This window comes from Poecilia formosa, unplaced genomic scaffold (assembly GCF_000485575.1).
Source record: "Poecilia formosa unplaced genomic scaffold, Poecilia_formosa-5.1.2 Scaffold188, whole genome shotgun sequence".
NCBI lineage: Eukaryota > Metazoa > Chordata > Actinopteri > Cyprinodontiformes > Poeciliidae > Poecilia > Poecilia formosa.
Genome location: NW_006800127.1, coordinates 760,310 through 775,820, shown reverse-complemented (window position 1 = coordinate 775,820; position 15,511 = coordinate 760,310). Strand labels below are relative to the sequence as shown.

Below are 15,511 nucleotides of genomic sequence, written 5' to 3'. Positions count from 1 at the left end.
AGTTTATTTCTGACTCTTGAGGGTTTAATGTGTTGTTCTGCACTGGTGCACTCAGCTTGTGGGTTATTATTACCTGTTCAGAGGATGAAATGGAAGCTTGTGCTGACTCACATAGCGTCACACACGTATATAAAAGACTCGAAAAGCTTTCTGGTGTTGTATTTTCAGCCCGGACAAGGGCTGGCCTGTGTTAATGGCAGTAAAGTGCCAAGTCAGAATGCAAAAGTGGACTTTCTTTTCTCTTGCTGTAGCAGCATGGGACTCAAGAGGGAAGTTCCAGGAAAAGAGAATAAAAAAGGATTTCTCACTCTTCCTGCTGTTTCTCCATGGCAGCGTAAAGCAGTATACCAAGAACTGGTGATATTGTGTGACTCACAGAGCAGTGAGGTAGGTAAATGGGTTTTTAGTCAGTTACTTTTGAAAAGTAATTGCTTTTAATTAGAGAGGGGTTTCCTAAAATCCCCAAAAGTATGTCTTTACATTATTTAAGTTTTAGAGAAGGCTTATCACATTTCTCTTATCACTGCCTCTTCATCTCATCTCTCCTCTGACATCCTTTGTCCTCTGGACAAAGACATTTCATTTTATTTATTTAGCTCAGGTCAGATGTGGGAACAAAGATTAAAATCAAACCCTAGCTGTCAATGTTCAAGTAAAGAGATTAGATTATGAGTGCGTTTTGCTTCCTGATCAGTAGGCAGTAACAGCTGTTAGCTGCATGCCGTTCTTTTATGTTTACATTCACTATTCCAGAAAAAGTATAAGTGCAGGATAAGCAGTAAGTGTTGGATATCTCATTGAGAACTCTTCAGCCCATTATTTGAAAGTGGATGGCACAATTATAAAACTCCCAAGGCCAACACTAACGGGCCGTCAGAGAAACAGCGATGATTACCATGGTAGGAGGAGCAGTGGAGACTCACAACGTTGGTGTAAAAATATATTAACGGCATAAAAAGAACAAAAATCTGGTCTTTATAGAACAGTGGTAAGAAAGCGAAAGTTACAAGAAGATTGTGTTCGCAGATTGTCTCAATCCTGTAAAATATACTCTGGTTATTTTGAGACTATGTGCCGAACGTTGTGTGGTGGAATCATAAATCTGGAATTCAAGCTGAATAGACCATCTCTCTAATAAAATGTGGAGGTGGCAGTATAATGTGGGGATTCTTTTAGAGACGTTGGAAGATGAATGTAGCTAAATACTGAAATATGGAAGAAAACCTACTAGAAACAGTCAAAGACTTGAGACAGGAATGGAGATTCTCTTTCTAGCAACCCCAAACATGCAGCCAGTGATACAGTAGAATCATTGAGATCCAAGCACGTTTTAGGATGGCATAGTCAAAGTCTAGACGTAACTTGTACTGTATTTTTTTCTTTCTCCCATCCAAACTAACCATACTTGAACAATTTACAAAGACGAAAATGGTACAATTTCAGTCTCTGCATGAGCTAAGCTGGTGGAGACATACCCCAAACTCCTTGCAGCAAGACGCTTCCATTTTGTACAGTATCAGCTCAGGGGGGCTGAATACAAATGAACACCAGGCTTTTTGTGAACCTCAACTTCACCTTTTTTATGTAACCGGTTACAACTGTGATGCTGAGGCTGTAGGGTATGCTTTGACTTTCAGCTGCAAAAATCTGAACTGGAGAGCCATTTCTTTTGTTACCTTGACGCAGAAACTCTGATACCTCAGTTTTATCTCCCCTTCATCACCTGACACTGCCATCACCGTGAAAAATACAAGCTGCAGCGCATGCTGGTTTGACTTTCCACTTCTCTCCTAGTACCTGCTGAACAACGCGCCGTTTTCTCCTCCATGAGCTCGAGAGACCGTGACGAGAGTGCAACTACTAAGACGTGCAGGAAAGTGTTATGCAATTTACCCCCATCTGAGTCAACCGACCCGCCCCCCTGCTCCGTATGCAGAGGCTGCAGCTCTTGATCTAGTCCGTGTTGTTTGGTAATTACACAGCTGGGTATTACTGCACTGCTATAGAGCCAAAGGGGAGATGATGCTGAAACGCCACAGTTGTGGGGTTGGGTGAGGTGTTCCCCTGATGCCTTCAGGCTGTCGCGCGTTTACGTTGAAGAAGAAATACTGGAGAATGCTCCCAAAATTGTTAAATCTAATGCAGAATTGTGTTGATGTGGAGATTATGTGTGAAGGAGAAGGGGTGGATGAGTCTCAGGCTGTGAACAGAAGGGGGAGGAGAGTAACTTGTGTGTGTGTGCTACGAGTCAAACTAGAGGCTCAGGGGCTGGCAGACAAAAGTGGGAGAGGGGAGGGAAAAACGAGGTGGAGGAGGAGGAGGCAGAGGCGGTGCTACGGCAGACAGCAGGGAAGGAAAGCTGAGAAGAGGAACACTGAAGTGGAGTGAGACGAGAGAGTCCTGGAGGATAAGGAGGCTTCCATTTGAAAGTCCTCGTGTCAGGATATGAGGTCCTGGATCGGTGCATCAGAAGAAAAGTGGAATGTTGTGGTGACAAGGCAGGATACAGGACAGTGAGAAGAAAAGGACGTTGAGGAAAGGAATCTCAGCTGACAGAGATATTTTTACTTTTCTTTTATTGCAAGGAAAGAAAAGAAAAACAAAGATCAGCAGCAGCAATGCAGGACTCTCACTGGGGTGTGTATTGCTGCATTTATCTGCATATGGGTACATGAGTTTTGTTTTTTTGTTGTTTTTTTTTCTCCAAACCTTTAGTCCCCTGTGTTCCTGTTTAGCTTGGCTTGCAGAGTTGCTTGAGGGAAAACTTTGCATTCAGGGAAGGTGATGTGGAAACTACATTAATGGGATGAGTAACGGAAAGAAACGTTGCTCAGCACTTCTAGTTGCACAGATTTGACTAGATTTCTTTCTTTCTTTCTTTTTTTTTAATTTGTGATGACTCCTAAAATAGTTGAAATTAAAGTTTTAAAGTAGCAGGATGCTTCACATTTAGCTTTTCTTTTGAAGTTAGCTGCTCTGTGTAATCTAAAAATAGAAAGATGGAGCAGAGAACTCAGAGTCTGGATTTGTCCAGGTGGATCATGAATTTTTGGTGTGTTGACCCAGATGCTGTTACCCCCGGTCCTCTGTAAGTTGGGTTTTTCGAAGAAGTTGGGGTGCTGATTTGAAATTTCAGCCTTTAGAAAAAGCTGTTCTTCTCACGGGACAGTTGGCCTGAAGGAGGGGGAAACCACTCTGGACTCACTCTGGAGATAAAGGAGAGAGAAATGCTATACACCGGGGATCAAACACACAGCTACGCTTTACCTCTTAAGTTGTGACCCGTTAAATTTATCTTTCTGATGTTGACAAAGCATCGGAAGACAGTGGCTGCTGCTGTTTCTCATGTTTTCCCTCCGTTCTTAATTACAAGTCTTGGTATAAGCTTGGTGGCTGCACGCTCTGGTTTCTCATCAGGTTTGCTCTGACCTGAAAGTGATGCGTCAGCAGATGTTTATAGACAAGAGCTTTTTTTGGTGTCTCTCTCTGTAGTGACTGCTGAAAGTTTCATTTAAGACAAAGCAAGGGAGGGGTTTAATTACCCAGACTGGGTTTTGGCACAGATTGCAGCAGTGGCGTTTCACTCTATAAATGTTCGAACGTTGACATGAAGATCAAGTATGAGGCGTGAAGTGAAGGGGAGTGAGAGTGAGAGTGGAGACGTGGATCACGGCTTACCTCATCTCCTCTTAACAGGAGAAATGAGGTAAATGTGTGTCACATGTTGCAGGTTACAACCTTTTCCAGACGTGTTGACTCATGTTCGCCGTGTTTGCATCCCGTGTGCACATGCTCACTTTGCTAAGCATGTAGCTTAAAATGAGAAATGACGTCAAATTGTTTGGCTTTCTTGCCTCCTTTTGGTTAATACTCCTTAATGTGCACTGTGGTCAGGGTGAGGTTTACATTGCTCTCTCTATTTTGCATCCAGTGTTTTGTTAACAGTTTGTTGTGGAAAAATGTGACCCAATTTTTGACTATTTTAACATTTGTTTAAGAATTGTGATGTAAGAAGCTAAAGGAACAGCATCTGAAATATTTCTGTCCAGACTTTATGCTGTGAGCAATCAATAATTATTCAGGCTGGTATCAGAGGCAATGTCTGAATGAGAAATATAATTTTTGAACTAAATCAAAAGTATTATGGAGGAGACAGTCCATAATGTCTATTCCATTATGGAGTTACTAACTTAGTAACTTAGCAACTTTACTAAGTTAGCAACTTAGTAAAGTTACTAAGACATAAAGTCTTTAGTAACTTTTATTAGGAATTAACATGGTTAGACTGGCTAGCATTGCTAAAACAGACCCCATATATAATCCCTGGAGAATAACCTAACATACTGAGGTTGAAAGGTTCAGTAAGGTAACAATAACTTTTGCTGTAATCTCTTCAGCCTTCCTGTTACTTGCTGGAAGTTTTGCTTTCTCTCGCTCTCATGCAGCCTAAATAAATTGCAGATTTGCTTTGACATGTTGTACGTTATAAAGATTGTAATAAAATAGTTGCTTATATATGTAATATTGAGTTATCTCCCCACATGAACAACTTTCACTTATAGATGTTTTTTTTGGATCTGGAACCGGATCTGGTAGTCTTGCTCTCTCGCTGTCTTGAAACTGGAACGATGTTTCAACATGTCATAAAAACTGTTTCCTTTTTAAACACCTTAGTACAGATTTTGTGCTTCCTCTGACTTCAGTTTTATAAACTTCACTGATACTGAAAATTGCTGACAGTGTAGACAGTTACTGAATGAGGAATACTTCATTTTCTTTGTTTAGTAACTACTTAAGCCTATTAGGGCATAGGTATGGTGCTTTCACTAATAAGGAAAAAGACAAAAAACATGGACTTTCTGATCAGGAAAGACATGTCAATCTGATGCCCCATTTACACAGAACATATTTTCAGTGACCCTGTAATATTTTAAGTGTCTCCAGGGACGTTACAAGCAATGCATCTTCATACTAATTATAACGAATCAAATAAAATGAACCTGCTTTCCGACTCCGTCCTTTGTTTTCCAGTAATTCCCCTAAACTCGGTTCATAGTTTATGTAAAACGTTTATTTGAGGCGCATAAGAAGCGCTGATCGTGTGCGACAGAAACACTGGAAGATTGAGTCGTCAGAGGATTAGAAGTTGGTCTGGTTCAGTTTGCTGAACGGGTATTTTCTGTGCCAATGTGCCTTCACGCCATCTTTCCCAAGCTTACAGCGCGCGGACAGTATGTCTGAATACATCTGCACATGTGCAACTTTGCAATGTCAGTTATTTTCTCTGAGGAGTGGATGTGAATTATACATCCAGGCTGGCACAGTTATGGTGTGGTTTTGCTGCTTATGTAATAGCTGCTGTGGAAGTCATTTGCCTTTCTGTACTAAGCAGCACTTTGGTGTGCGTCTGCAGCATTGTGTGCGTTCTGATCCAACTCCGATAAGTGACTTCAAGTCGGACCTGCGGTGGCTTTTGTTAAATGTCGCCCCGACTTTGTTTCAAATCTCATAGCCATTCTCCTTCTCACTTTCAAAAATCAGTGCTACATCTTCAGTCTGCCTGATTATGTTAATCAAAAAAAGTGGTTGCTTTCAGTTTCAGGAAAGCAGATCCTTTCTCTCTGCTCTGGCCTCTGCTAATGTGAAACAATAGCCTTCCTTTATTCGCTGAGCCTTTTGGGGGGAGGAAGGAAAGCTTAAGAGGGAAAACTGTATTCTTCACTCCTCTTTTAGGACAATGAGAAGTTAGAACCACTTTAGTGCTTGGATTTACTCCAACAAACCCCATGTTGGGACCACATTTACTCTGATAAGTAATCATACCTTCGCCCCTAGTTGGGTGCTAAATCAAAGCGATCCTTGCAAACAGTAGCCCATTGGCCACACTGATCTCTGTTTCTATGCCACTGGCATTCTTGGTATTTCCACTGTCCGTGGTTTCGACCACTGACCACTGCTGGATAATTTGGCTGGAAAGCCTCCTGGAAAATTCAACAATTGGAGCAGAACAGGAATGTCAGCCATGGTTCTCTTTTTCCCATAGCTGCATCATCAGTTCCTTCCAGTGCCAGCTGATATTGGAACCACAGAGAGCCGACTGATATATTTTCACGCATATTTTTGGTGCCAATTGAAATATGCTTATAAATTACTGTGCATGACAAAATGCTGATTAGCGACACGTCTTTTTGATCATAAACGTCCAAGGTGAACCGGATATCTTTTAAAAAATGTTGATGATCTAATATTCATAAAAACAATTTCATTTACTGACATCACAAATCACATCACATCTTCTGATCAAGATGTGATGTGATGTGTAATAGTTGTAAGATGAGTTGGAACTTTATTAAAGATAGCTACTGCAGCAATAAATTGTATTTTGCACTTTAGGCTCTTTGTACCAGTGCTGCACAAACGATTTTAGTCAATAGTATTTCTCACCCATTCAAATAATATGTATATTTTTTGTATTCTAATCATTTCAAAGCCCACAGGTGGATAAATTTCACCACCCAGGAATGTGGGGCCCTTGAACAGACATTTGTGAGAGAATGGGTCGCTCTCAGGGATCTAGTACATTTCAGCATGGTTCATTGATAGGAAGCCACTTGCACAATAATTCAAATCATTGGTAGAATTTCCTCGCTACCAAATATTTCTCAGTGATCTGTCAGTGGTTTCATAAGAAAGTGCGAGCATTTAGAAATGACAGTGGCTCAGCCAAAAGGTGATAAGCCACTTAAAATCACAGAGCTGGATCAATGGATGTTGATGCGCATTGTGCGCTGAAGTCAGCAATATTTTTGCAGGGTCAATAAGACCTTCAAGCTCCATGAGGCCAACAGATAATCTCTAGAACGAGGTGTAGAGAGCTTCAAGAGACGGGTGTCTGTGACCTAGCAGCTTTGTCCAAGCCTTACATCATCAGGTTTAAATGGATGTAGTGGTGGAAAGCACACCATCATTGGACTCTTTAGCAATGGAGTCATGTTTTCTGGAGTGATGAACTATGTGTCTGTGACTGACAATCCAATGTTCAAGTCTTGGTAGATGTAAAGTTTGGTGCAGAGGGGATAGTATTGTGCTGTTTCTCAGGCGTTGAGCTTATTTCCAGAGATAGCCACCCTTAATGGTTTAGCATACCAAGACATTTTGGACAAATTCATGATCCTGACTTTGTGGGAATAATTTAGCAATGATCCCTTCCTGTTTCTGTATGACCGTTTGGCATTGCATAATGTTTGAATGAATGAGTTTGATGGGAAAGAAATGAACTGGTCTGCGAACTCAAGACCTTGTTTGAGTGGGGGGAAGTGGGCTGTAAATTTTGTTGCTTGATGCTGATTTCTGCCCTTAGTGCGAAGTCACAGACAACAGCAACTGCAGAAAGTTTAAATAAAAGAACCAAAGGTGTTTGACCCAATAGAACGCCTTTGTGTTTAATTAAAGTGGAGACCATAAGCCGGGTATTTTCATCCAGTGGTTATCATGGTTTTGCATGCTTCTATGTTTGATTAACCATTGGGATCAAAATTCAAAGCTCACGCAGATCATAACTTGACTCAAACTTGACTTTATTTAATGAAATTTTAATTTGTCTGTATGATTGGATTGATTTGATTAGACTTTTCTCTACATAAATGACGTCAGTTTGTCTTATGAATGCCATGACACAATTGTTGTGAACTAGAAGTTTATAAATATACTGAATTAAATTAGAAAACTTTAAGCACAATGTGATTAGTTAATGTAGCCATCTGAACTTATGAAAATGCCAGTGTCATCAGAAAGGCTGATGATAGTACTTCAGCTCAAAAAAATGGTTTCCCAGGAACTGTGCGAAAAATGTAGATGATCAACCGAAGACTGATCCATCTCTCTGGTCATATTCCAGATCTTTACTGTATATTTTCCTTTTTATTCAGGAGTTTACTTTTAGATCCTTTTCATCCGCTGGAGATGTGTGTAAAGGAAAAACAGATTCGGGTCGGTCCATTCTCACTTTCAGATTGAAGCCAGATGCTTTGAGATGTTAGGGAACCAACCTGTCTGCTGTTACACAAAACACATTCATTCACCTATTCACTCCCACTTTTCCTTCCTTCCTTTTTCCATTCTTCATGTCTCGCTATCTCATTTCACCCCGTACATAAAAATTGTGGGCCTCCAGTGCCATGACAACGCTTCCAAACAGAGGGAAAGGCTCGAGTCTAGCAACAGCAAGTTGGTTGTAAAAGAAGAGATGCAAGGGAAAGAAAAAAAAAAACTAAAAAAAAAGAGGACCTGCTGCCAAATACCTCTGTATAAACTTCTTTGTAGAAAGCTAAGTTGTTTCATAACAACAAAAAAAGCAGCTTTTTTAAAATCATAGTTCTGTAGTAGTCAGGGCACAAACACATTTTGGTTCAAAGTTACAATGTCAACAATGCTATCCATGAGGAGCCCTCTGATGTGATTGGTTACACAAACGTAGTGCGACCTTAAAGCTGTCCTGTGTGGGGGTAGGTGAGAATGAGCGACCAAAGACAGTCATTGTGTTGGAATGGAGGCACAATATAACCTCAGGCCCTTTGGCAAAACTTTAAAAGAGCTCAGCGTTTTCAGTGGAGCTGGTTGTCTCAATGCGGTGCGGCTCTCTTGTGTCTGAAATCTGATGTTGGAGATTTTGTGAGTAGATGTGTCACAAATAAATGGGAGAATAAACAGGGTGTGGACACATCACCGTTCTGAGCTAATGTGTGTGTGTGTGTGTGTGTGTGTGTGTGTGTGTGTGTGTGTGCGTGTGCGTGTGTGTCGGTGTCTTGCTGCCAAGCTTCTATTGTGGATTCTTCTTTGTTTGCAGATGCCAAGCATTATTCCAGCTTCAGTTTACTGCTTAGGTTTTGCTGGGCTCAACTCTCACAATTGAACCTTTTTTTTTTTTTTTGCATTGATCTATATTAGTAAAAGTCAATCAGAAATTCTGCTGATATAAAACAACCTCTTCACTAAACATAAATGACTTTGTAGTCTTTAATTTTACTTTTAAGGGACTGTTCCTCCCCCCCCAAAAAAAACTGTGTAATGACCAGGTATTTTAGCCAAATAGCTGTGAACTGACCAATTACATCCTTTTTCATAGTTCAAGGATTTCTGATACTCTATTAACGAGTTAATTTTTTCCTAACTTCATAGTTACTTCAGTGGCAGTGTGTCACAGTTCAGGTATAAGCAGATGGAAATCTAGTCACATAGGGCTAAGAAGACAAGATGCCGAATGAATAAGGGGGTGAAAAACTAAAGGAGAGTGGCAGGAGAGGAGAAGGGCAGTAATCCATCTCAGGAAATGTGGAAGAGGACACATGACAAGTAAACAGGAAAGTAGGAAGGAAGTGGGAAACTCCTAAAATACGACTTAAGAAAAACATCACCTTTGCCACTGATTGAACTTCTGTGAAGATGATGTTCACATGTATTTAGGCATTTGTCTTCATTGGAAAGTGACCTAAAGCATCACTGCACCAGATGTAGATTTAGCAATAAAAAAATGTAATGAGCAGAAAACATTTTTACCCGATTAAATGTCATTTTCAACCACCAGATATTTTTTTTTTCTCTAAACAATGAGATGATGTCCTGCTGTTTCTTATTTCACGATTCAAATCTTGGCACGTTTAAAAACCTGTAAAATTAATTGTAGTTAGCGAACCATTGAATCGTTTCACATACCCAACTTTGTATGCCGAATTTGCCCAAACAGAATTTACTAATAAAGGCAGTCGAGACTGACAAATTCAAACAAGATAAACTGAAGATGTCAGAAAAATGCTTTGAGAACCTGAACAGTTGGTTCAGGCAGGCTGTGGGTCTCTGCCAGGGTTTTCTCATCAATCAAACACGTTCTCTCCGCTCTGAGCAAATACTTTTCAGTACTTATTAACTTGCACAGGTTAATTGTTCACTTGTATGTGAACAAATTTCAGTGTTTTCCAGCTCTGGATGAAAAGAAGAGAAATTTATATTTCCGAGCTTCTTTTTTTTCCATATTTTCTTGTTTCATCACAAACTGTGGTTTTTGCGTTTTCCATCTTTTAAAGCCTCTGCAACGACATTGACAGTAAATTTGTTATGAACCCTTTTTAAAAAAGTAATTTGGAAAAGCATCAAACTTTGAAATCAGTATTATGTGTTATCCCTGCCCTGCTTGCTGGTTCATTGTTGAATAAGACCCGTTCACATGAAGGGCCTCTGTCTTTATTATGCAACTCTTAAAACCACAATTATTATTTTTTTCTTCTGGTTAAAGGATCTAAAAGGGGAATAAATGAGGAAAAAAGACTTAGACAGTCTTTTTTCCTATTTAAGGAAAAGTAGGAAACCCTAACCCTACGTCAGATTACTCCTGAATCTGATGTAACATTTTCTCATATTGAGGAATTAGTACAACAGATGGTGTTTCTGTCCACATTTACTGTCTTAAGGTTCTCAAACTGGATTACAAATGCCTGATTTCTCCAAGCACTTGTTGTTGTGAAATCCCCTCAACCTCTCCATCAGTCACCCCCTTTCCACCTGCCTTTGTTTCATCACCTCTAAAATGCCTTTTATTTCCCCCACTTTTCTCTCCATTCTCACGTCTCCGACTCTGTCCAGAGCCCAGCAGAGTCTCCACTACAGCTCAGAGGTTGCGTGCGATTGCAAATGGGAGAATCCACTGCAGGGGAATAATACGCTTCCTCTTTTGGCATTTTAACAGACTTGTCATAACAGGATTATTTCCTCCCTGTCGCAGGACCTCCTTCTGCATCTTGTTAGAAAGGTACCTGGAAACTTATTATTCTGGCCCAGTTGATGCAAAGGATAAACTTGAGCACAGTATGATCTAGTGCAGTTTTAGTCTGTCAGTAAATGCAATGCATTAGGTTATACGTCTTATGGATTTAGATTTAAGTTCCCTGTGTTGGCCCCTGACAAATCAGTTTATTTCTAAATGCTTCAGTGTCAGAAAAATGTTCATGAAGAGGAAATTTTCTCTATATTTAGTGGTGATTAAAGCTTGTTTTTCCCTCTTCCCATCTTGTGCTGTTGACTGGAGAAGAAGATGCATCCGCGGAGGAACGAGTGATGGGAACATAAAGTATTTTCACTTTCTCAGAGGAATTTATCAACAAAGAAAGATGGAGGGGGGGGTGGGCTTCACTAACCTAAAGAAACAGCCCAGTGAGGAACATGAGAGGGGGATATTAGCCTTTGAGATTTGTTGCCGTAGTAGCCAGAACAATATTCCCTCCAGTGGAGGTCACGAGGTTGGGGAGGATGAAATCAAACCAGTTCCCTGCAACTCATCAGGAGGTCACAGGGTAACAGCTTGGGGGGGGGCATGGTTGATGGTTGCAGAGGGTTGTTAATTCTATTATCCTTGGCCAAGAGGTCCTTGTCAGGGCTTGAAGTGGAGAAGGAGAGCGAGGAGGAGGCAGCGGCTGCATAAAAGGTAACAGGAGGCTGTGAGCTCTGACTACATTGAAAGTGATCACATACCACAAATATCTTTATCTCCTTGACTCATGTGGACTCACAGAATCGGTGCCCTCCCTTAATTTGTGGTGCCGTCTTCATTTTTGAAACCTAGCATCAGCGCTCCTAAAATGCAACTTTTGTCACAGCAGTTATTTACTAACTTTAATTTTACTTGCCTGCTTGTAAGAAAATCTTAGCTCAGCGGTCTTGCAGATGCGTGTCCTTCCAGTCCTCCAGGGCAACAAACACTGATGATATAGAGTCTTCAGATGGAGAGCTCAGCCTGCTGCAGCTCTTTGTATTTATATTATCTGCTCGTGTTCCTGTCCCTAAAAATAGTTTCACTGAGGCTATTGTTGGTTTCTTCAAAGCTGTTTTGATGGGTGTGAGCAGTGTAACTGCGAGAAAAAAAAGTGACTGAAATTCAAAACTCGGTAAATTTAGATGAGTGCTTGCAGTTATAGATGAGGACTTTTAGAAAAATCAAAAACTGATGGTGGTATTGTGATTCACCCCACCGTCCCTGATCCGTGTTTCCAAACACATGCCCTGCACTTTAGCATCTTTAATGTGCCGTTAGCATTTTTAGTGTGGATGGCGTTTCAAAAACGGTCTCTCTCTTGAGAAAATCAGGTCCGACATTGTACGGCAACTTTGCTCTACTCCATTTTGCCTTCCTGTTATTTACTAAATGTTTTGCCCTTTCTTGTAGCCTTAATGAACCAGATATAATGTAAATAGTTTCCTTTAACATAACTTACGATGTTAACTCATACATAGCATCCTACTGATTTCATTTAGAATAAAGGCATTCAGTAAAACTTCAATTTAAGAGTTTCAGTTTTGCAAATGTCAAAACATAAAGGCCCAAAGAAGAGGGGTTTTCATTTTTGTCATATTCCTATAAATCCTTACCAAATATAGAAGTACTGAGAACAAATGTAAACTTTTGAATTTAAAATTAGGATCATCATTAAGCCTACTTTGCTACTTGTACTACGTGTAAAAGTCTTAATTTAAGGGCAGAAGAAATTTTAAAATAGAAACTCTAACATTTTGTTCTTGCTCAAGTGATTATATAGAGCACATGTGTCAAACTCAAGGCCCGCAGGTCACATGTGGCCCGCCATGTCATTTTATGTGGCCCCCCAGCATTTTATAGGCCGATGATTGACTTAAAATAGGTTTTGCGCACGAATTGACTACAAACTACATCTCCCACAATGCATTCCGATTGTTACCAGCCAATATTACGGCTTCTCGCCTCTAGAGAGCAGCAGAGTCACCTCAAGCTGCTTATTGATTTTCCAAGCGAATAAAACTGAGACATCGACAAGCTAACATCAAAACGTCCAAGTAAAGAAAAATCGATTTACAAGTAAGACTGTGAATGAAGATGTGTGTGAGTTGGTGTCAGGGCGGCAGGTGGCGCTAGACTTTTTTGTTATCCCTTATCTTGACCGACAACATAAAAAAAATAAAAAATCTGTCATGTACTATTTTTATCTGTGAAATTACAATCATCGGCTATTTAGTTGCATTTTATGCGGTTTAGTTAATATTCACCGTGAATCCAGATCCTATCACAGATTAAGCAGATAAATGTATCTACATTTTCTCGTAGTGACAAAAACCACCCCAATAACTTTTAATAAATTAAATTAAGCGACTTCACTTAAATTAGCATCACTTCACCCACTAGGGTCTGAACAACTTCCTCCTGGTTCCCATCTGCAGAAAAATCTGCGCTAATTCATCAGTCAGTTGGATCTGTCTGATCCAAACAGACCAACTGAACTCTGAGTGTTTTACCCTGTGCGGTCCAGGATTTGTTTTTTGCGTGGTTTCGCTTCTCCGAAACGGACAGATGATGTTACGTCTGCAGCTCCTCCAGAGCGCCGCTCTCCTGGGTAACTTGCACCAAGAAGGCTCCATTTGTTAAATCAGTTTCTTTCTAATTCTGCAGTGGTTGAGCAGCGGACTGCGCATGTTACAGTCTAATTAACTTTTGCATCGTCATTTATTTCCTCAAGATAAACTACCAGCTCCTCAAATGGATTAATACAACTTTAGTTTTCTCTGGTCTGTAATGGAGACTTAAATTTAACTCGTCATTTCAACCAAATGTTTGTAATGTGCTTCCTAACCATTTGTAAGTATTGATTTTATGGACTGAACAGACAGAAACATTTACCATTTTGAAGTGTTGATTTTATTTTTGAACCATTTTTAATTTTGAAGTGTTGATTTTATTTTTGAAACCTTATTTATTTTGAAGTGTTGATTTTATTTTTGAACCCTTATTTATTTTGAAGTGTTGATTGTCTGAAAGACCTTACACATGAATTGCCCCATACCGGGTTTGAACCGATGACCTCAGTGTTTCCAGCACTGTGCTTTAACCTGCTGAGCTATCCTACCTTACAAACTGTTGAGTCTCCATGGATTTAAGAAGAACTTACACGATCTTACCACAATGAAGATTTGATAAAAGTGCTTATATTCTAATGTTTTTCAAAACAACATACATAATATTTTATTTTCCAGAGATTTTGAAGTGTTGATTGTATTTTTGAACCATTATTTATTTTGAAGTGTTGATTGTATTTCACAGATATTTTTTTTTATTTTAATGTGTTAATTTTATTTTTGAACCATTTTTTATTTGTAAGTATTGATTTTATTTTATAGTCATTTAGCCAAGTCTCTGCAGAACCATTTCTCTCTGCTAATGACATCTTCAATACAATTTTTTGATCCCAGGCTTAGTTTATGGACTGTAATGTGAAATTAGGCACAAGTATAAGTCTGACAGTTTGTTCACCAAGTTACTGTGCTCTCTGAGAGGATCTGTGGTTTAAGTATTTGACATTGTTCCATGCCCATTGTTGACGTTAGTCTCTGACAAAATGTGGATCATCTACCAGGAACAGTGGAAAGTGCATGAGTTTCAGTAGTATAGTGGTTATCACATTCGCATCACATGCAAAAGGTCTCTGGTTCAAAACCAGACAGAAACAGATTTTGCATGTTCTATTCATCACAGGTGTTTACTAAAGGCCAACAAGGTTCTGTGGGGTCATGGTCTGTACTCTGAATCCAAGCATCTGAGTGCAAGCCTCAGTTGACATTTTCATGTGTTGCATCTCACATCATCAACTTTGGAACCTCAAACTGAAACAAAATAGAGAAGTTCAGTTCCTGTAGTTTAATGGTTATCATGTTTGCTTTACATGCAATAGATCTCTGTTTCAAAACCAGACAGAAATGGTTTTTGTAGGTTATGCATCTCTTGGGGTGCAGTGAGACAACAAGAGCCTTCCTCTTTCGTGATGGTTCATTTGCCAATCGACTTCAGTGTAGGCTTTTTTAAATCGAAGCTACTTTACTTCAATTACCAATTGGCAGTTCTATGGCGTAATGCACATGTGTCAAACTCAAGACCCATGGGCCACATGTGGCCCCTGAGCATTTTATAGGCCATGGAAACTCAAATACAATATTTAAAACTTCAATACATAAAATCAGTTATTTAACAATATTAGGTGTTTAATTTATTTTTAACATTGTATTTTCATACATTTATACTAGGGGTGCCCAAGTCTAGTTTTCCAGAGCTACCATCTGCAACTTTAGATGCATTCCTTCTCTAACACACCTGGACCATTGACTCATTATAAGCCTCTACAGACCTGAATGAGGGAAGTCAACCTTTTGTCTGGGGTGTTTTAGCAGGGATGCACTCCTGATTTGTACCGTCAATGTGGCCCGTTGAGGGGGGCCAATATGCTGAAGTGGCCCTCGGTGAAATTGAGTTTGACACCCCTGATATAGAGGTTGTGAATTAAAGGATTGCTGTTTAAACAATTTAGAAATAAAATCCCAGTTTTTTTTACTCTAACTCGTTCTAGGAATGTTCATCCAAATTAAAAGTAGTCCTTTCTGGAACTTTCTTGGACACAAACATTGTTTATCTTGCCATTTTAGTGCCCATGCATACAAATTCTTGCAG

The 15,511-nt window shown here is 39.8% G+C and overlaps 1 protein-coding gene across 3 annotated transcripts in view; it reads left to right on the top strand.

Moving 5' to 3' along the window:
* Positions 1-15,511, top strand: part of lzts2a (leucine zipper, putative tumor suppressor 2a) — a 42,996-nt gene that overhangs the window by 18,789 nt on the left and 8,696 nt on the right. The window contains exon 1 of one of the 3 annotated variants that reach the window (XM_007566220.2): positions 2,336-2,637. The exons of the other annotated variants lie outside the window; for them this stretch is intronic. The gene's annotated coding sequence lies outside the window, so the exon portion shown is untranslated. Of the gene's footprint in view, positions 1-2,335; positions 2,638-15,511 lie in introns of those variants that run through there. 3 annotated transcript variants of the gene reach the window in all.